The 21,180-nt window shown below is 45.5% G+C and overlaps 1 pseudogene across 1 annotated transcript; it reads left to right on the forward strand.

The window, feature by feature from the left end:
- Nucleotides 1-9,728: 9,728 nt before the first annotated feature.
- On the forward strand, nt 9,729-14,348 carry LOC307203007 (annotated as a pseudogene). The gene is made up of 2 exons (XR_013843921.1): nt 9,729-9,919; nt 13,975-14,348. The product of XR_013843921.1 is annotated as an uncharacterized misc_RNA (transcript).
- The last annotated feature ends 6,832 nt before the right edge of the window (nt 14,349-21,180 follow it).

Here is a 21,180-nt window from a genome sequence, read left to right on the forward strand (position 1 = left end):
ACCTGAGGCGTATGTAACCTTAAGTGTATGTAACCTGAGATACCACTGTATTTCGCTACACTAACTCAACCTACCCACAGACTCTATCCTAATTCACTCCCACTCCAACCAACCATCGAACTCCTCCTTCACCCCTCCCAGAGCTGGTTTTATAGTCCCTCTGACTCCACCTCCTCCCCCCCCCCCCCGGTTTAGATTGGGTAACTTGTTTAAGTATTTCACCTCCAGCACTCTCATATGTTAACGTCACAGGTGGTGGCAGCCACAACTGGCCTGCACTTCAGAAATGGAGACAGATCTCCCTAATTCCCTAGTACCAATTGACTCTAAGGGGGAGGGCTCCCCTGTCAACTTTCTACCTGCTTTCCTGTTCTACCTTGAGCCACCTGGTGGCCCAGTCAGTGCCGCCCTCCCCCTTAGAGTCAAAATGGAGGAGGTTAAGGCATATTTTGTGCTAGAGGCGTGTTATGTATTTTGGTGTTTTTATATTCCTGCATTTCAGGGGGTTGGGCTAGATGACCCTCATGGTACCTTCCAGCTCTGCAATTCTATGATTCTATGAACTGGAGATGCCAGGGATGGTTTCATGTGACTTTCTGTGTGGTCTTTGGATGAAGGGTGGTATAGAAATTTAATAAATAATAAGAAATAATTATAATATGTAGGGATTAGGCTGCCAGCTTCTTATGCAGGCCTTTTCATGCCATCATTACGGAGTGCCCCATTCTTGGTGACAATTATACATTTGTGCATTTCACAGGGAAGTCCCTTCTGCTGTTCTTGTGTGGCTTCTCTGCTCCTCTCCAGGGCTCTTCCTCCTCCTTCCAACACTGGCAAAGCCTTGGCACCTCAGTGGTGATTTTTGTCAGTAGGGAAAGTGCCCCTTTAACAGCTATGGCAAGGTTAGAATCCTAATTTATAGGATTTTACCATTTGATGATCTTCTTTAAGACATTACAAGTGATTAAAAGGACCATAACAGATAAATGCAGCCTTTAAAGCTACTCATGCATTCTTAATGGGCAGCCTGTTAATCTGAGGTCTGGGTCATGAATTTGAATGCTCTTCACTAAACACCTCTTTGGCAAGGAAAGCCAATTTCCCCTCAGGGTAAACTGTAATTCATTAATTGTAATTAAATTAAACATCTGTGACTAACTGGGAATCCCAATTTGTCTCCTGCACAGGGCAGAGCATGGCATCCTCAGGCTCTTTTGGTCTCCCTCTGCAGAGACAGGGAAAAGGGGAGGGTGTTGTGTGCCTGACCAGGGCACAGACAGAGGAGCCCTATTGTTTAGAATTTCTATCATTTGCTTGCTGAATCCACAGCTTGCCATCTGCTTATTTCCTTTCATAAAACAGCAGCATCTATGTGCATGCCAAGACTGACGTTTCCAATTTACTTCCTTAAGAAAAAATAAACTAATATAAAACCTAGAAATAAAATGCAACATGGTTTACCTCTGTCTTACCCCCATCAGAGGAAAAGTACTGGGCTAGATCAACCACAGGTCTGGTCCAACCATGTGCTTTGGAATTTGCCTCTGACATCCCTGGGGTCTTTTGGAGCTACTGAGGCACTTCCATGTGCACTGCCCCACCAGAGTAAAGCTTGTTGGCCATGGCTTCTGCTTACTTCTTTCTTTGCAATTTCCTCTACAGCAGTGTTGAAGTGAAGGGCCGTGAGGGCCGACCAAAGGGCCAACCAAATTTGTTAACCTTTGTTGAGCTTTTTTTAGGCTTGAAATTGTTGAGGGTTTTTTAGGATTTGACTGCCACAAGAGGGACGCGGGTGGCGCTGTGGGTTAAACTACAGAGCCTAGGACTTGCCGATCAGAAGGTCGGTGGGTTTGAATCCCCGCGAGGGGCTGAGTTCCCGTTGCTCAGTCCCTGCTCCTGCCAACCTAGCAGTTTGAAAGCACATCAAAGTGCAAGTAGATAAATAGGTACCACTCTGGCAGGAAGGTAAGCAGCATTTCCGTGCGCTGCTCTGGTTCACCAGAAGCGGCTTAGTCATGCTGGCCACAAGACCCAGAAGCTGTATGCCAGCTCCCTCGGCCAATAAAGCAAGATGAGCGCTGCAACCCCAGAGTCGGTCACAACTGGACTTAATGGTCAGGGGTCCCTTTACTTTTACCTTACTACCACAAGGGCTGGATTAAACCGACCGGTTGGCTGGATTAGACCCCCAAAACGGACTTTGGACATGCCTGCTCTACAGGCTTCCTCACAGTGAAAAATTGAGTTCTGCCTGAACTCTTCACACATTGTTAGACAAAAGGTGTGGGTGGGTGTAGAGATGGAATTGCTTTTTTTTCTGTTCTACATTTGACTTGTTGAGACCAAACCCATGCTTTATTCAAGAATCTGGTAAATATTGTAGCCCCAGAAGGCCCCTGCCAATAACCACCCAGCCACCGTGGCAGAACAATGGGAATTGTAAAAGTAGAAAGAAGAAACCTTTCACACAACAGCAAGTGCCGCGAGGCTGAGCAAGCCCTGTTCACCACATTGAGTCCCATTTCTAAGCCCATCGTAACCTTGCCTTTGTCTCAAGGCACAGAGCAGGTGCTCAAGGCTCACAAGACAAATGCAAACCACTGACCAAGAAAACAGGTGCTGCACTGTGCTCACGTGGAAGTGAAGGTCAAAGGGGGTGGGCAGAGGTGGCTGAGAGAAGAGGAGTGGAAGCCATCCCTCTTGGAGCCACAGCCAGTATGTTTATGATCATTTCAGAGCACAGAAAATGTGTATTAACAATGAACTAGAGCAGTGGTTCCCAATCAGCTAAGTATGGAGGACCCCCTGTTTTTCAAAAGCCAAACCATGCACCCCCTACTTTTGAAACTTTTGATATCTCTATGGTAGTTTTTGTTATGTGAAAGGAGCTTATAGTTGATGGCTAATGCCTGGTATGTTCTTCCTAGTGGTGCAGCAATAAAACTGCTGGCACATTTGCAAAGCTAATCAGGGTCCAGTATGGTTTCTAATTGGATGGGGGACCACGTGCTGAGATTCCTGCATTGCAAAGGGTTGGACTAGATGAGCCTCAGGGTCCCTTCCAGCTCTACAATTCAATAATTCTATTATCCTGGCTCAAATATATGTTGGAAATGCAAGGAAAAAGAAGGGACTTTTCATCATATGTGGTGGGAATGTAGAGAAATTAAAAAATTTTGGGAAGTGATATATAATGAGTTGAAGAAAATGTTTAGACTAACGTTTGTAAAAAAGCCTGAAGCATTTTTGTTAGGGATTGTAGGGAAAGTCTGGCCAAGGAAAATGAAGAATATATTTATGTATGCAACAACGGCGGCAAGAGTATTAATAGTACAAGGATGGAAGAATGAAGACATCCCGACAAAAGAACAGTGGCAAGACCTACCCACCTTGGAAGAATGGCAGATGCAAGTAATGGACTACATGGAAATGGCGGAAATGACTGGCAGAATCCGAGATCAGGGAGAAGAGATGGTGGAAGAAGATTGGAAGAAATTTAAAATCTATTTACAGAAATATTGTAAAATTTTTGAATGTTGATGACATTGACATGAAATGAAGAGGTTCTAGTAATAAGGTATAAGAATATGTAAGACTGGATTGATATTAGATGAAAATTTGAAGTTATAATATGTGAGGAAAAATAATTAAGGATAAACTAACAGGATATGAATTTGCTGAACCAATCTTTAAATGGAATACAAAAAAGGGAGGTGTGAGGAAGTCAGGAAAATAAGTTATTCAAAGATGAGAAATAAAAAAGAGGGTTTTTTGTTTTTTCTTTCTTTTCTTCTTGTTCTATGTTAAATGTTTGTATTTTTGTATTTTTGTATTTTTGTATTTTTGTGTTTTTGCATTTTTTTGTGTGTGTCCCCCCCCCCATATATTGTCTTATAACATTTTTACTGTTAAAATGTAATAAAATATTATTATTTTTAAAAAAGAGAAATTAATGGACCATGCGGAACTGGAAAAACTGACGCACAAACTATGTGACAAGGATAACTGTGACTTTAAAGAAGAATGGGAACTTTTTACAAAGTATCTAAAGAATCAACAAAATGAGCTGGACTCCTTGGCAGATTTTGAATAAACATACACAAATTTATTTGTTAACATAATAGATGGATAGCTTAGAGATTTTTACATTTTTACTATATGCAGAGAACAATATTTGTTAATGAACCAGAAAGAGGAACTGAAGGAAGTTGTAGGGGGGAGGGAGGGAAAAAATGGGGGTAAATACAGTTGTTAAAATAATTTGTTATGTGAAAACTGACAATAATTTACAAAAAAAAAAAAAAATCAGAGATTTGCCGCACCAAAAGAAAAAAAAAGGGGGGGGAGATAAAAGATAAAAGAGCAGGTAAGGCTCCAGAATAAGCATCACCAAAAAAAAAAAAAAAAAAAAAAAGGCAGAAAATGCTAGAAAGACAATAAGGGCTCTGCAGACAAGACTGGTTGTGTTTTGGCCTGATCTCTGCATTTGCAAGACATGATTGAGATTAAATACAAAATACACATAATTCAGCAAAGATGAGTATGGTCCTGTGTTTGTGTGGATGTACAAGGTGGGAACTGCGGTCAACAACGGAACAATAGAACTCAAGAGGTGGTGGGCTCTCCCTCACCAGAGGATGCTCTGGGTCAAGGTTTCCAGCAGGGGGTTGGACCAGGTTGGTGGCATGCTGTGAAGCCCTAAAAGCTCAGTCACTTCTACTTGAAACCCAAAGGGCACAGGCAAATCCATGTGTGGATGTGATCCTAGTCTTTGTGTGGCAGTGACTAGAGCATCGTGTGCAACAAACATTCAATGGGGCCAGATTCCTCCATGTCTCTGGTTCAATCTTTTGAGTTATGGGATCAGAACAAAAGCAACTGTTTTTCTGGCTTGTAAATATGTGACAAGTGGCAGTGTAGGAGCTCTTGATTCCCATTACAGTGACGAGGAAACAGCTTCATAGTCAAGACTAACTTTGCTCTAAAAAGGTAAAGGACCCCTGACAGTTAAGTCCAGTCGTGAACGACTCTGGGGTTGCGGCACTCATCTTGCTTTACAGGCCAAGGGAGCCGCCATTTGTCCGCTCCCCAGACAGTTTTTGCAGGGCATGCGGCCAGTATGACTAAGCCACTTCTGGTGAAACCAGAGCAGTGCCTGGAAACGCCGTTTACCTTCCTGCTGGAGTGGTACCTATTTATCTACTTGCACTTTTTGGGGTGCTTTCAAACTGCTAGATTGACAGGAGTTGGGACTGAGCAATGGGAGCTCACCCCGTCGCGGGGATTCGAACCGCCGACCTTCTGATCGGCAAGCCCAAGAGGCTAAGTTCAAACACCTTAAAATTCAGCAGCAAAGCCCACTCTGAGAGGTGTGCTTTGAACTGCCTTGTCAGCTTGCCAAAGCGCTTATCCTGGCACTGCCCTTTGAATTTGAACACAGAGCTCAAAATGGGAGCCAAACAACATTTAGTCGATGAGCGAACTTCAGCACCATGGATTGGAAGCAAGCACTAGCTGGGCTTCTGTGTCTCGTTCTGTCCCCCACCACACCACAAAAAACCTACTAATGTGGGGTGGAGGACAGGAGTTCAATCTATGTCCCCCAAGCCTACTCTACTGCGATGGATTTCTAAGGAATTCATTAAGTGGAACTTGCTTTTAAGGAAATGTACGTTGAGGTCTAAAATATTTTAAAGCAGGGGAAAGTGCTCAATATAATTTTCAGGTAGGTCTGTTATGTTTTAAATTTGGAGGAAGGTGACAGAAAACACATGAAGCAGAGTGACATGGCCACTTGACAGGGAAGCAAGATGATGCCCATTTAATTTATTATTCCTGTATTTTTGCTTTCAGGCATGGTGGGGAGAAGCCCTCGGGGAAAATTCTGCCTCTGGTGCACAAATACCTTGACCAGCCCTGAGTATGATGAAGCAAACCTTGACTTGGAATTGAGGGGGGCATTTTCTGCTCAGCCTCTCATGCCTTGCAACGTCTTTCTCCTCCAGCCCTGAGACCACATCCCTTTTGGTCAGCAGGAAATCAAAGAGGACTGCTGAGAGTCCATCCAGCAGGAAGTTAATGGCCGGTTTAACCTTCATTTGGCTGCGGGGGATTAGCTAGCAGCATGGATAAATGGCAGGGACAGGTTTCTTCCAGTTGGCCAATGTTGTCCCCTGCTCAGGGCAAAGAGGGAGTTACAGCTTCCCTCCAGGTTTAAGCATTTCTGCCTCTCTTTATTTTTATTTTTTTATAATAATATTTATTGAGTTTTACAGAAAAAAAAGATTCACAAAAACAGAAAAAACACGTACACACATAAAAAGAAACAAACCCAAAACTTAAAAAGACAAATTAAAAATCCCTTTTTCAAATATCATGCCATTCATTAACTTATTTTCATGACTTCCTCACATCTCCCTTTTTTGTATCCCATTTAAAAATTTAAACAGCAAATTCATATCTTCTTAATTTTACCCTTAGTTAATTATCCTCACGAATTTTAACTTCTAATCATATTGCTAGAACCACTTCATTTCATTCCAACATCATTCGCATTCAAAAATTTTGCAATGTTTCTGTAAATACATCTTAAATTTCTTCCAGTCTTCTTCCACCCATTTCTGCCCCTCTTTACCTGCTCCACAGTTACCTCACCACCCTATGGAACACTGTGGAGCAGGCCCCATTCACAGGGTAAGGGATTCCTGCCAGCTCAGCCCCATCTGCGGCTTCCCCAGTGATGGTTTTTCCTCAGGCTCAAATCCATTTCTTGCTGCTTCACTTGGCTGATCAATGGGCGCCGTTCAGTGGTAATATTGACTTAGAAAACTAGCTTGGAATGTCAGATGAAGTTCAAACTGCTCCAGTCAACAGGAGGGCAGCAATGATCAGGGCCACTTTAGAGCATCACAAAATTGCTAGGGTGTTGTTGTTTTTTAATAGAGGCCTCTTGGAGCTGTATGTGAAGTGACTTCACCTCTTTTCTTGTGTACCAAATAACATTGTGTTTGTCTCATTTAAGGCAGTACAGCCTCATGCAAGCACGTATTTCTGTAAAAATACTCAGATTTCCACACGTTGAAGTGCTGCTGTGTTAGAGCCAGAAGCACAGAGGGGGGTTCAGCCATTGATTAGCCTGCCCATTTCTTGAGACCGGAAGTAGTCTTGAGTTCTGCATCAATCTGTTTTTTTAAAGGTCTCATGAAAATTCATGTGTGTGTGCATTCCTTTTAATACATGTGATTTTGTATGCAATTTCCCTTAATGTGAAGAATTTATGTAGTCAACACCACTTTTGCACACAGTTTCCACTAATATATGTCCTTTTGCACACAGCTTTTGGTTGGAGAACTGTATCACAAAGTTTGGAGGAGTTTGCATTTCAAAGGATTGCTCCCCATTGTTTGTGTCTGCAAATCAGTCAGGGCTTCCCACCCCCAGACCCATCTGTTTTTTTCTAGACCACCATATTGCAGCATGTAAACCAGTGTTTCTCAAACTTGGGTCTCTAGCTGTTGTTGGAATGAACTCCCATTATCCTAGCTAGCAGGACCAGTGAACAGATCCCAGGCGCACCAACTCTAGCGGGCGGAGGTGTCTTCTGCCCTCTCAAGATTTGTTTGAAGGAGGGCCACCCCTAGGGCCACCCCCCATATTGAGGGGGCCCGGCCCGGCATAACATCGTGGAAGGCTGCACCTGCTTGCATGGTGTCAGGAGATGCCATAGGAACTGATGTGCATGGTGTGAGGTCACACCAGCCTTGAGAGATGCTGTGGGGACCGACACAGCCAAGTGGAATGCTTCACTAGCCTATGCGGCATTGGGAAACATGTGTGACATCACACAATGCACACATGACATCACACACACACACACACACACACGTGTGATGTGGGCAGGCCAGCCCCCCCAAATATTGGGGGGCAACCCGGTGTCACTGGCACATCTTGAAAGGCACTCAATATCTCCTTTCCCAAATAAGGGAATGCTTTAAAAGGTAATGTGAACTTGTAACATAGACTCTGTGGATGGGGTTGAGAGGGCAGGATGTGGAAGGTCCCTGTGCAGCAACAGGATCCCCAACCTCTGCATAACTGCTGGTGCTGGTGGCACTCTCTTTCTGCCACCAGATGTTTGCCTCTTTCACCTGCTGTAGTCAGAATATAGAGATCAGCAGTGGGTTGCCCACTGTCCTCTGCAAATGTTGTAGGCGGTGGGCAGATGGCTGCATGGCTGCTGAATGGACTGTGAGCTGAGGGGGAATAGGGGAATTTCAATTGCAGAAGTACAGTGCTGGTTACTGGATATGTGAATTTGCCCACAGTCAGCCAACTCTTGCAGAGGGGTTGGCTCACAGACCCCTGACAGTTAAGTCCAGTCGCGAACGACTCTGGGGTTGCAGCGCTCATCTCACTTTACTGGCTGAGGGAGCCGACGTTTGTCCACAGACAGTTTTTCCAGGTCATGTGGCCAGCATGACTAAGCCGCTTCTGGCGAAACCAGAGCAGTGCACGGAAACTCCGTTTACCTTCCTGCCGCAGCAGTACCTATTTATCTACTTGCACTTGAAGTGCTTTCGAACTGCTAGGTTGGCAGGAGCAGGGACTAAGCAACGGGAGCTCACCCCTTTGCGGGGATTCAAACCACTGACCTTCCGATTGGCAAGCCCAAGGCTCAGTGGTTTACACCACAGCGCCACCCACGTCCCCATGGTCCGTGTTACTGGACTCCAAACAATGGAAGTGAATCCTATGCCATCCACAGTTTCAGAAAGTTCTGCTTGCAGTTTGTGTCCAGGTCTCTACATGAGTGTAGTTAACTCACTTCCATGAGCGGAGAATGTGGTCATTGGGCTCTTTCTATCATCACAAATTGTAGGAGGCAGTGGCGTAGCGTGGGGGTGGCAGGGGGGGCCGGCCGCACCGGGCGCAACATCTGGGGGGGCGCTCGCCGCCTCCGGAGTCGCCGAAGAGCCTTGGGCGCAGGCTGTAGCAGAGCCCCATGTCTCGCGGAACCGACGAGCTGTGCGCGCATCCGGGCTGAAGGTGTCCAGCAGGCAGCGGCTCTCAGCACTCGCTGCGGTCCCCGTGCATCAGGGCCGTGGAGGGCGCGCCAGGCAGCCCCTCCTCACAGCCCCGCCGCCGCCGCCGCCGCAGCTGCTGGGCCATGTTGCATTTTCCTCGCCTCTCTGCCCTCCTCCTCCTCTGGGCAAGCGGCGTCATTTGGGCGGCAGCGCCAGCGGCAACTCGCCTCAGATCACCTGACACGGACCCGCCGCCGCCGCCGTGGCTACCTTACTGTAAATACCCCAGCCCAGGCAGCAGCAAGAAGAAGCTGGCAGCGGCGGCAGGTTAGGGGTTAGGGGCGCAAATTACTTGCCTTGCCCTGGGTTAGGGGGCACAAATTACTTGCCTTGCCCTGGGTTAGGGGGCGCAAATTACTTGCCTTGGCCTGGGTGCTGACAACCCACGCTACACTGCTGGCAGGAGGCCAGGATGCAGAAAACAGACAAAATTCTTAAAACACATCACACACCTGTCAGTGGTAAAATGTGAGAGAATTGTCATTGTCTGCAAACTTTCAGAGAAAGGACCAGTAAATGAAAGTGTCCTCATGACAGAAGCTGTTTCTGAGATCCAGAGTGAAATCAGCAGCTCTAAGGAGTAAACAAATGCCCTCATATCGTTGTCAAGAGGCAGCTCTCCTCTGTCTTTGCTTCCAAGTCTAAAGTTTTGGATGCACATTGTGCTCTCATGTGGAAACCTGGAATGTGACATTGTGTGGCAGGCCAAGCGAAGGAAGGTGAACACACAGGCGGAGGGCACCACTCAGGCACTCTGCAGGGTCGGCTGGAGTGGAGGAGGAGACTGCCGCAGGGCAAATGGCAGCCAGCCAGCCAGCCTTCTGGAGCCAGGCCAAGTAAGCTGGAGGAGAACTCTGCCATGGGAGGACCTTCCCTTCAAAGCACAGGGGGCTCCGGGGGAGAAAGGAGGGGAAGGAAGGAAGGAGGGGTACTGCTAAGACTGTAGCCCAGAAAGTCAGGTCTGTGAAAGTCAATAAGGGGTGTGGACCAGGACTTGCCTGGGAAAAGGGATGCACAGGCTCAAACTTGACTCTAAACTAAAGGTAAAGGTACCCCTGACCTTTAGGTCCAGTCGCGGATGACTCTGGGGTTGCAGCACTCATCTTGCTCCATAGGCCGAGGAGCCAGCGTTTGTCCGCAGACAGCTTCCAGGTCATGTGGCCAGCATGACTAAGCCACTTCTGGTGAACTAGAGCAGTGCACAGAAACACCGTTTACCTTCCCACCAGAGTGGTACCTATTTATCTACTTGCACTTGATGTGCTTTTGAACTGCTAGGTCATGGGTAGGCAAACTAAAGCCGGGGGCCAGATCCGGCCCAATCGCCTTCTAAATCCAGCCCGCGGATGGTCCAGGAATCAGCATGTTTTTACATGAGTAGAATGTGTCCTTTTATTTAAAATGCATCTCTGGGTTATTTGTGGGGCCTGCCTGGTGTTTTTACATGAGTAGAATGTGTGCTTTTATTTAAAATGCATTTCTGGGTTATTTGTGGGGCATAGAAATTCATTCATTATTATTTTTTCAAAATATAGTCCTGCCCCCCACAAGGTCTGAGGGACAGTGGACTGGCCCCCTGCTGAAAAAGTTTGTTGACCCCTGTGCTAGGTGGGCAGGAGCTGGGACCGAACAATGGGAACTCACCCTGTCGCAGGGATTCGAACTGCCAACCTTCCAATCGGCAAGCCCTAGGCTCAGTGGTTTAGAACACAGCACCACCCGCATCCCAACTCTAAACTAGGCAAGAGTAAAACAAAGGACATGAACAAACACCTTTGCACTTCTTGGGTTCTGCCATGGTGGCGCTTGCTCTCAGGTAAATGCACCCTGACTGGCTTGTAGCAGCTTTACAACCTGATGCTTCCTAATGTTTTTTGGGATTGAGTCTTCCTGGTGAATGTAGGTAAATGTGCATGCAGGATCATGTGGGTTTAACCATTGAAGTACCCCACCCAAACAGAGGAAGCATATATGCATATAATTCCTTCAGGTAACACCAAGCAGACGTTATGGATTCCATTCTGTGTTGCTGCAAATGCATCTGAGGAGACCCTTTCAAAGCTCATTGCGAAAGATGCAACCCAGCACAGACACAAACTCCTTGTTTCTCTTCTCAGCAGGACTCCTCCAGAAGGCATGGCAATCTGCGTGGTTCCTCTCTTCATAACTGTTACACCCAATTCTGGCCACAAATGCATCACAATGCCCTTGTGGCCTCAGTCCAACCCCTTCTGCTTGCTCCTGCTCCAAGAACGGTGATGGAGAGGCACCAGCACACTGGCAACCTCTCCCTTGGACCTCGTCTTGCCCACCCCGCCAATGTGGTTGCAATGGCTCCTGTGTTGGGCCACAGAAGAAGGTGTTCTGGGAGATGGGCTGGAAGTGGATGGATGGGAGGTGAAGGTACCTGTGATCAAGCAGTTAATTTGTTTCCCTGTCTTATCTGCTCATGACGAGGCATTAAGGAAGGTTTCCTTAATATATCTTAACTCCATTGTTGGCAAGTTAAGCTCAAGAGGCCGTGTGTGAGAGCTGGGAATTCCACTGATGTAGTCAGGATGTAATGTGCCCTGTACTCCCATCTTCTGCTCTATCTTTACAGCAGATATTTAAGCCTAAAAAGGCTGACACATTTCTAAATAATCCCCCAGGAAACAGTTTAGTGTGGGGCCATTATCTTGATAGTTCATAATTAGGTTCAATAAGAAAGCTTGTTTTGCCAACCCAGGTCAGATCCCCACTGTGTTCGCCTGTGCCTGTGCTCAGTGACCTTGTTCCAAGAGTGTATTGTTAGAAAATCCATTATTATCATCACACACACTTTGGAGAAGTGGCTGTTTTGCGAATTGATGGTGTGATGTTGCCACTTTAGATAAAAGAATCCATGAATTATTGACTTAATGAGTTAATGTTGCTTCAGTCTCCAATGAGACCTTTATAGGCTGGGTGCTATTTAACGGGAGAAATCTGAGGCAAATACAGAGAGAGAGGGAGAGAGTATGTCCTCTGCAGGGCATGGAGGACTTCCTTAGAGCAGGTTTCTATCTTCTTGGACAATTCTGGGATTAAAACGCTTGCAAGGCAACCAGATGCCCAACTACATTCATTTTGTTTAATGCACAATCACAGCTTGCGTCTTACTCATTTATCATGGAATGCTGGGGCAGGAGGGCTTCTGCCCCGTAGGAATGTCACTGATAACAGATATAATATGAAAATCATTGAGACCATGTAGGGCTATCAACTCCTGTGGTTTGGATGGTGAAAATGTGAGCATGTAAAATACAATTTGGGTGAACTACAAACTCCCATCCATCTAGACCAATCTACCAAACATAAAGCTCCCACGTAGAGATCCTTTTGCAAAGGAGCAAAATGAAGGTTCCAGCCAGCAGAGGTTCCTCACAGCAATTCCATAGTTCCAGAAAAATGTGAAATTCTGGCTCCGAATAGGCCATCACACAGAAGGCTCACAAGCCTTCCATGTAAGAACAACTTGCCAGCTGAAGTCTATCTTATCCAGCATCATATTCTCAAAGCCTCTGAGAAGGCCACAAGTATCTTCTCCAAATGGGCCTCTGAGCACCTGTATGCCCTTTAGCAAACCTTTTCCTCCCCTGTCATCTAAAAGTCCAACCACCTCCCTAGCCAGTCTCTTGTTACTAAGGCCTCTGAAGAGCTTCTTGTTGGTCTTCATGTTTCTAGCACGGTGCTTCTCCAGTTACCTATTTGCCAATGTTTGTGTTCCTTTTTGGTTTCTTCATCCACACATTGTTTTAAAGGAAGGGATCCTCTTGGCCCTGGTGGTACTTTTCTTGATCTGTGGCAAACATTTCAGCGGAGCTTCTAATCTTGTGGTTTTGAACAGCTCCCAAGCATTATAGAGTGCTTTGACTCTTTTGACTTTTCCTTTCAACTTTCTTTTCTCTCTCTCTCCCCCCCCCCCCGCCCCCAACCTTTCTTTCAACTTCCTGGTGCAGTCCATGATCCCAGTGAGAACAACGAAGGAGCTGCTTCAACAACTTCAGTTCCTGTGGGGCTCTTCTTGTTGCATTTGCTTCAATGACTGAGCTGAGCTCTCCTTAGGAAAACTGTACTGGAAGTGTGACAAATGAAAGGAACCCTTTCTTGCATCTTTGCTTCATTCTTCTCTCTTTTTCCTTCCTAGAAAAACATGAATACTGCTGTTGATACACTCTCTGTTGAGGCATCTAGTGCCCTGTTCTCTGCAGTCAGTTGCAGTTAATGATGCCTGAGAACACGAACAAGACGCCCCTGTTTTTATTAAGCTTTTAATAGGTTTTATTTGATTGTTGTATTTTTATATGACTGTGTATTGATGGTGAGGATTTTATGTCAACTGCTTAGATATTTCTCTTCATATTAAGCCATTTATAATTTTTATACATCAGTAATAAAGCCCATCTTTGAATCTACTCCTGCCAGTCCCACAATCTTTCACTGTCTTTGGAATTCCTTTAGACACACATTTTAGCGTCCTGCTAATGTCACATTAGCAGATTGCAATCACAGTTGTTAAAATGAATACAAATGAATTAATAATGATTATCTAATTATTTGAAAGTGTCATCCTACTTTAGGAGCCATTTCACAATGTTCCCAGGGGTTAATGACGCCACTCACTTCCTGTTGTAAATCATACAGCAAAAGTGAGGGGGATGAAGGGGTGTGAGAAAGGAAGGCACTAATCTGACGGGTTTCACACCCTCCTTGGAAACCATGCAGGAGTGATGGGCCCTCTGCTCTGTGTCTGCTTGCCGAAAGTCTTCCTCCCTCTCTCTGTTTATTGTTTTTACCTTGGCATTTTATTAGAGCAATTTTAAAGTTCAAAGAAAAAACAAAATGTCAATCAAAACTATTAAAAAAACAGCTCTTTTTGTTTGCTGCCATTGTGGTGAGCGGTTGGTGGAGCTCGAGTATGTCTTCCCACAAGACGTTCAAGATCAAGCGGTTTCTTGCTAAGAAGCAGAAGCAGAAGTGGCCCATCCCGCAATGAATCCGCATGAAAACTGGCAATAAAATCAGCTACAACTCCAAAAGGAGACACTGGAGGAGGACCAAGCTCAGACTGTAAAGAGAAGCAGCTCCAATCTTACCGGCACAACCCTGTATCTTGCATCAAACTCTCGAGCACCAGAATGGCCTCTTGCTACCAATCTGCCAGATTATCAGGGCTGGAATTCTGTCTTGTGCTGTGCAGTCTCCCCCCTTTGTAGAAATCTTTATTACAAATATTAATGAAGAAAAAAACTGAATGATGGGGGGGGGCTATTAAAAAAAACAGCAAAAGACAGCCAGTCTTCAGGGGGGGTGTCAAAAACCAACTAATTAATTAGCTAATTAACTATTAGCTTGGCTAAAATGACTTTTGCCAACTGCTGAAAAGGGTAGCCTGGCATGTTGTCACTGCCAGGGGGTCCTTGTATCCTTTCACTGTCTCCCAAATAGTGGGGTCTGACCAAGGCAGAATACAGCAGGACTATTACTTCTATACTTCTGTTGATGCAGCAAACTCAAGAGATAGTGTCCATCCTTAGAAATAGCTAATTGGTTGATTAATTGCTGTTTTCAGCCCTTCCCACCTGGTAGGGTTGAGGTAGGAAACCAAAACACAAGCAGCATGGGAGAGGTTATGGAACTGGGATTTAAAGTTTACAGCATGCCGTACTTTGAAAGAAAATGATATAAAAATGATGTATCGCTGGTGTTTAACCCCTAGTAAATTAGCTAAGGGTTAAACCACAGAGCCTAGGACTTGCTGATCAGAAGGTTGGTGGTTCGAATCCCCGCGACGGGGTGAGCTCCTGTTGCTCGGTCCCTGCTCCTGCCAACCTAGCAGTTCGAAAGCATGTCAAGTGCAAGTAGATAAATAGGTACCGCTCCGGCGGGAAGGTAAACGGCATTTCCGTGTGCTGCTCTGGTTCGCCAGAAGTGGCTTAGTCATGCTGGCCACATGTACGCCGTACGCCGGCTCCCTCGGCCAATAAAGCGAGATGAGCGCTGCAACCCCAGAGTCGGTCACGACTGGACCTAATGGTCAGGGGTCCCTTTACCTTTAAATTAACTAAAATGTATAAAGCAAGGTGAAATACGTGCTGGAAATGTAAGGGAAAAGAGGGCACCTTCTACCACATGTGGTGGAGCTGTAAAATAGTAAAAGAATTTTGGAGGGGTGATATATAATGAACTGAAAAAAAAATGTTTAAAATAATCTTTTCTTTAAAAAACCAGAAGCTTTTCTTCTAGGATACTGGTGGATACTGGCATGGTGGTGGAGCCCCTCCCACACATCCCCAGCAGGTGGGCCTGCCACTTTCTGCACCAAACTTAGTCCAAGGGCACCTGTCACCAAAAACCATAGGGACATTTAAGAAGATCAGCAGGGATTCGTAGAAATAGAATATCCATATAGTTTGAATTTAAAATGGCTGTTTCCTGTGCCCCATTAAACTATGAACTGCATTCAACTGAAAGACACAGGATAAATGAGATGCAAAATGGCCTTCTCAGCACCACTTGAAAAAGCATCCTGGGTCTCTTACTGCTGCAGGCAAGACCACCTATGGTAGGATGGAGCTGCACATGGAAGCAGCTCAGTTTGCTGATGGAGATGATGGAGATGTCAAAAGGCAACCTGCAGCCAGAATGACAGTGTGATTAACTGAAATGAGGCTGAAGTCACAAGCAGCTCAGGCCACTGGGAAATTAAGGCACCAATTCGAACCATCAAGATCAGCAATGATATTGTGGCATATCATATCCTAGCAACAGCAGCAACATTAACCTTGCCATCCTAGACAGTGAACTAATTTCACAGCAGCAGCAGCAACAACAGCATTTCAGCATCTTTTAATCCCAGAACTTTTTGAATGAATGCTGATATTCTCCAAATGGACCAGCTTCAGTCCTTTTCTTTAGGAGCAAATGGAATGAATAATAGTGGTTTCCTCCCAAACTGTTCCTGCAGGAAAAGAGCGGTTGTACTGGTCAAGGAATCCACATCCAGGAGAGAAGGTTCGTGGTGCAGGAGCCACACAATTGCAGGGGTGAGACTTTGGGCATCCTTCCCTCCCTGAATGAGGTATTAATAAATGACAGGAAGCAACTATGTGGGTGGCCATAGTTTGCATCCCAGATAAATCCATAAGTGCTAATGAGGTGTATCCCCCAGCAAGGGAGTCGCTTCCTGTTGTGCAGCTGGAAGTATTTCTGTGCTCTCCAGTAAGTGATCTGAGGATTTCTCCCTTTTCCAGTGTGATCCAACCACCATACAAAACAATTCAGCTCCATTAAGGCAAAGTCAGCTTGGTGGAGAGGAGTGGCTACTTGGGGGCAGGGGTGAGAGGTACTATGCCTCTACTCCAATGGGTCACTAAGATGAAGCCCCCAACCCCATGTCAACCAACTCTTTCACAATTAAGTTTGTACCCTACACTGAACACCCCAAATCCTGAAGAAACAGTGTTGCAGCTGAACTATTAAAGACTGTGATCAGCATGTTGTGGGGTGGCTGCATCTGATGCTGAACTATATTGCTGCTACAAATTTCTGCTGCTGCCTGCCTGGTTCTGCCTGAAAGGCTCCTCCCAGTCCTGTGGGCATTAGATGGGCACCTGGTTGTCCCCAGAGACTTGGAGGTCTTGTTCTGACCCATCGCAGCCCATGAGACAAGGTGGGCATTGCAGTTGCAGCACCACGGACAGCTCCAGGTGAGCCACAAAGGAGCTTGTCTGGGGTTGGGGTCTTTGTGTTGTTTTGTTTCATAAATCAGAATCATAGAATTGTAGAGTTGGAAGGGGCCACGAGTAGCATCTAGTCCAACCCCCTGAAATGCAGGAATCTTTTGCCCAACATGGGGCTTGAACCCATGATCCTGAGATTAAGAGTCTCATGCTCCACCAACTGAGTTTGAAGCTGAATCACTAGAAGTTAGGATTATGCACATAGCTGTCAACTTTCAGATTTGAAAATAAGGGATCAGCAGCCTCAAAAATAAGGGATCAGCAGCCTCAAAAATAAGGGATCAGCAGCCTCACCTGTCCCAGGGACAGTCTACGGGATATCTAACAATCCGAGATAGCAGTGGGAAGCAGCAGGAAACGGTGCTGGAATAAGGGAATTTCCCACCAAAAAAGGGAAGGTTGACAGCTATGATTATGCATCCTGGTTCCTGTTTTGACCTGAGAAGCTTCATGGTGCCTTGCTCTGATTTTGGTCAAATCTCTCCTCTCCCCTTAGACTAGTGGAGCTTTTAAAAAGAAGAAGTTGTGAAATTAGTGTCAGCTTTTAACAGCAGAATGTGTATTCATGAAATTATTTATACACCATATTTTGGGACATAGCCCACTCAGCTGTTGTCCAAGTGATACAATCAGACGAGGTTTATTAATACCAGAACACAAGAAATGTTTCCAAGTACTTTGGTAATAATGGGGTTGGGGGGGGGGAGGCCTGAATGTGCCTGCTGTGCACAAGAGCAAAAGCTGTGATTGATCTCAATGTAAACAGGGTGATTTTTCTTTCTCCAACATGATATGGAGCCCAACCGTGTGTGATGGATTCTGTCGCTGCCCCTTCCCAACCATCATTCTCGCTTTTAATCCACTCAGTGCTCTTGTTGGGCTTTTGCCTGCTCCCATTTCATTTCACCCCCTCTCCAAACAGGATGCATGTTCAACAGCAGTAAATAGTTTCCTTTAAGAATTCAGGAAAATATGTGGTGCCCCGGGGGGCAGGAGAATAAAAGCTACCTGCAAGAAAGTTTGATTTGACTTCAAATGAAAGTGATGATCTGTTGTAAGCACTTTCAATCCCTAGAATCTCATACGGTTTCACTCCTCCTCCTAATATGCTAGTGCTAGTCCTTTTTGCAGGAAGCAATCCAGATTTCCTGAACCTTGTCAGAGTAGAGATAAAGTGGCCTTTACTGGCCATCTCTTGCACGGGGTTTCCTGAGCACCTCTCCTTGGGAAATGGGTGCCCAAAGCTTTCTTAGATAGAGTGCTGTGAAGGTCAATATCTGATAGATTCCTGACTGCTCTGGGGGAGTTTTCAGTGGATAGAGCAGGTAATCTTGTTGAGGCTCTTGTCTCGCTATGGAATGGCAAAATTCTTAGGGCATCAGCATGATCATTCCTGAGGCTCCGCTCCAGTCCTGCAAAGGCCTCATAGCTCCTTAGTATTCTGAGAAGCTGCAGTTGATGAAACAGCCTTGGGGGTTGGGAGAGAGAGAGAGAGAGAGACTGGTGGAAAGCACCATTAAAGATAAAATTATCAAACCTAGGAAAGGATCAGAGTTGCTGAAGAAGAATCAATATGGCTTCTGCAAAGGTATGCTCTGTCTGCCTAACCTTTGAGAGTTCTTTGAGAGTTCCAATAAGCATATGGGTAGGGGTGATCCAGTTGATAATGTGTACTTAGTCTCTTGAAAACCTTTTGACAAAGTAGCTCACCTACTTAGTAAGCTAAGCAGTCATGGAATAAGAGGGAAAGTCCTCCTATGGAACAGTTACTGGTTAAAGAGCAGAAATTAGAAATAAATAAACAATCAAGGGATGTAGAAAGTGAAGTCCACCAAGGATCAGTACTGGGACACATGCTTTTTAAGTTCTTCATAAATAATCTAGAATTAGAAGGGAGCAATGAGGCTGCCAGGGTTGCTGGTGATTCCAAATGGTTTGAGGTGGTTAAATTACAAAAGGAACTCTCCAAACTGGATGAGTGGTGATATAATCACAAATACAGTTCAGGACTTATCTACACTTAACTTTCCTCTGCTCTTTCCAGGCATGGTCCACAATTTGAAGGTCTGTGTCCAAGCACCTGAATTGATGTTTGCTCCGACTGAACACCAAAGATCAGGTTTTTGTGGGGAAAGCTCCAGGGCAAAAAAGAAGAACTGCTCAGACAAGGAGCTTCAAAGTGCAGACCTGTGTCTGGAAAGAGTGGGGCAAAAGCTAAATGTGGATAAGTGCTCAGTGTAAACAAGTTTAATGTTATGCATGTTGGGGCAAAAATTCTTAATTTCACATATAGTCTCATGAGGGCTGGTTAGGCACTGACTGCCCAGGAATGAAACTGTGGGATTGCAATAGAAATGTCAACCCAGTGTGCAGCAGCTACAAAAAAGATAGGTTCCATGCTGGGAAGATTGTGTGTGTGTGTGTGTGTGTGTGTGTGTGTGTGTGTGATGACACAAGAACTGAAGTTCTAGTGAAGCTGACTTTTGAAAGATTCAGGAAAGACGAATGAAAGTACATATTTACACAGTGCCTAGCTTGACTATTGAATTTGCTACCGCAATATGTGACTTTGACCACCAACCTACAATGAAATCTTAACATGTCTACTTACTTCTAGGTATGTAGCTACAGTGGTACCTTGGTTTAAGAACAGTCTTGTTTACGAACTATTCGGTTTATGAACTCTGCAAAACCGGAAATAGTGTCCTGGTTTGTGAACTTTACCTCAGTCTAATGGTGGAAGAGCACCAGCGGTGGGAGGCCTCATTAGGGAAAGCGTGCCTCGGTTTAAGAACGGTTTCGGTTTAAGAACGGATTTCCGGAATGGATTAAGTTTGTAAACCGAGGTACCACTGTATAGGGTTGCAGCCTTAGATGACTTTAAAGGGGGATTAGATAGAATTATGGCAAATAAGGCCATCATTGGCTAGGAGTCACTATGATGTTGCTCTACCTCCAGGACCAGGACCAGCAACAACCCTCTGAAGACCAGATGCTGGGGAGCAACAGCAAGAAAGGGCTGTCACCTGCATGACCTACCTCTGGGTTTCCTAGAACGGGCTTCTGGTAGGCCATGGTGAGGAATGGGGCTGCTGAATTAGATGGGCCCCCTTTGGTGAGATCCAGCTGCTGGAAGAAGAGTTTGGATTTGATATCCCACTTTATCACTACCCTAAGGAGTCTGTCTCAAAGCAGCTAACAATCTCCTTTTCCCTTCCTCCCCCACAACAAACACTCTGTGAGGTGAATGAGGCTGAGAGACTTCAGAGAAGTATGACTAGCCCAAGGTCACCCAGCAGCTGCATGTGGAGGAGCGGGGAATCAAACCCGGGTCACCAGATTATGAGTCCGCTGCTCTTAACCACTACACCACACTGGACTCTTCTTCTAGCCCAATCCAGGAGTACAGCAGAGAACAACATCCAAATTTGGAGCTGGAGGGCTGCTGTTGCAAACACAAGGACAGCCAGGCCACATTTCAGGCTACAAGACCCCTTTGCCCTCCCACATTTCATCACAGAAGGCAAAAAACAAGGCAAAGCCTTCTCCATTGTGATTATCTGCTCCTCTGTCCCACTGATTTATTTGGTGTCAACCAGCAGAGAGCTTTTTATATAATGAAACACTGCCTGCATGCCATCTGTCATCCATCACCCAAAGTGGCACGCCATTTAAAAGGTTTTTGTTGGGGGGGGTGGATGGACAGACAGGCAGGCAGAGTGGGTGCACCTCCTACTAATCGCCTGATTTCAGGAACTGGGCTGGGCAAAGACCCTGAAATGCACACATGGAATGTGGTTGCTGCAACCATGGGCCACTGTGGTCGTGGTGCTCAGTCTTACTATCCCATGGCAGGATTATTCTGCTCACAGCGGTTGCAGCCTGATAATTATTATTGATTCACTCTCAGGCTGTCAATCTGGGAACAGCTCTAAAGTAGTCCATGATGGACAGAGAGAGAATTGGACAGCCACCATCCAACGAAGAAACTTCATCTTGGAAATGAACTTAGATGAGATGGTGCAGGTGGATAAGGGTAATTGATTATTGTTTTAGAGTGGAAGAAGGAGATATTTTTAAAGAAATATCTCTTTGGTATCCACCCTAAGAAATCTGCACTCCTCATAAGACTGTGCGCAAATGTCATACACTTTTAAAATTCTGTGTAAATGGTTTACTAAGGGTTATTTTATCACAGAAATGCAGTTAAGATTCCCTGGTTTGCAGAACGCACAAGGCAGTTTACTCCTTGGAGTGATACAAGCTGTTCCAAGCTACATGACTTAGTGCCACAGAGAGACTAGCTAGTACCCTGCACCGTTAGGGACAGTAAG

This window comes from Podarcis cretensis (genome assembly GCF_951804945.1).
Source record: "Podarcis cretensis genome assembly, chromosome: 14".
Lineage (NCBI taxonomy): Eukaryota > Metazoa > Chordata > Lepidosauria > Squamata > Lacertidae > Podarcis > Podarcis cretensis.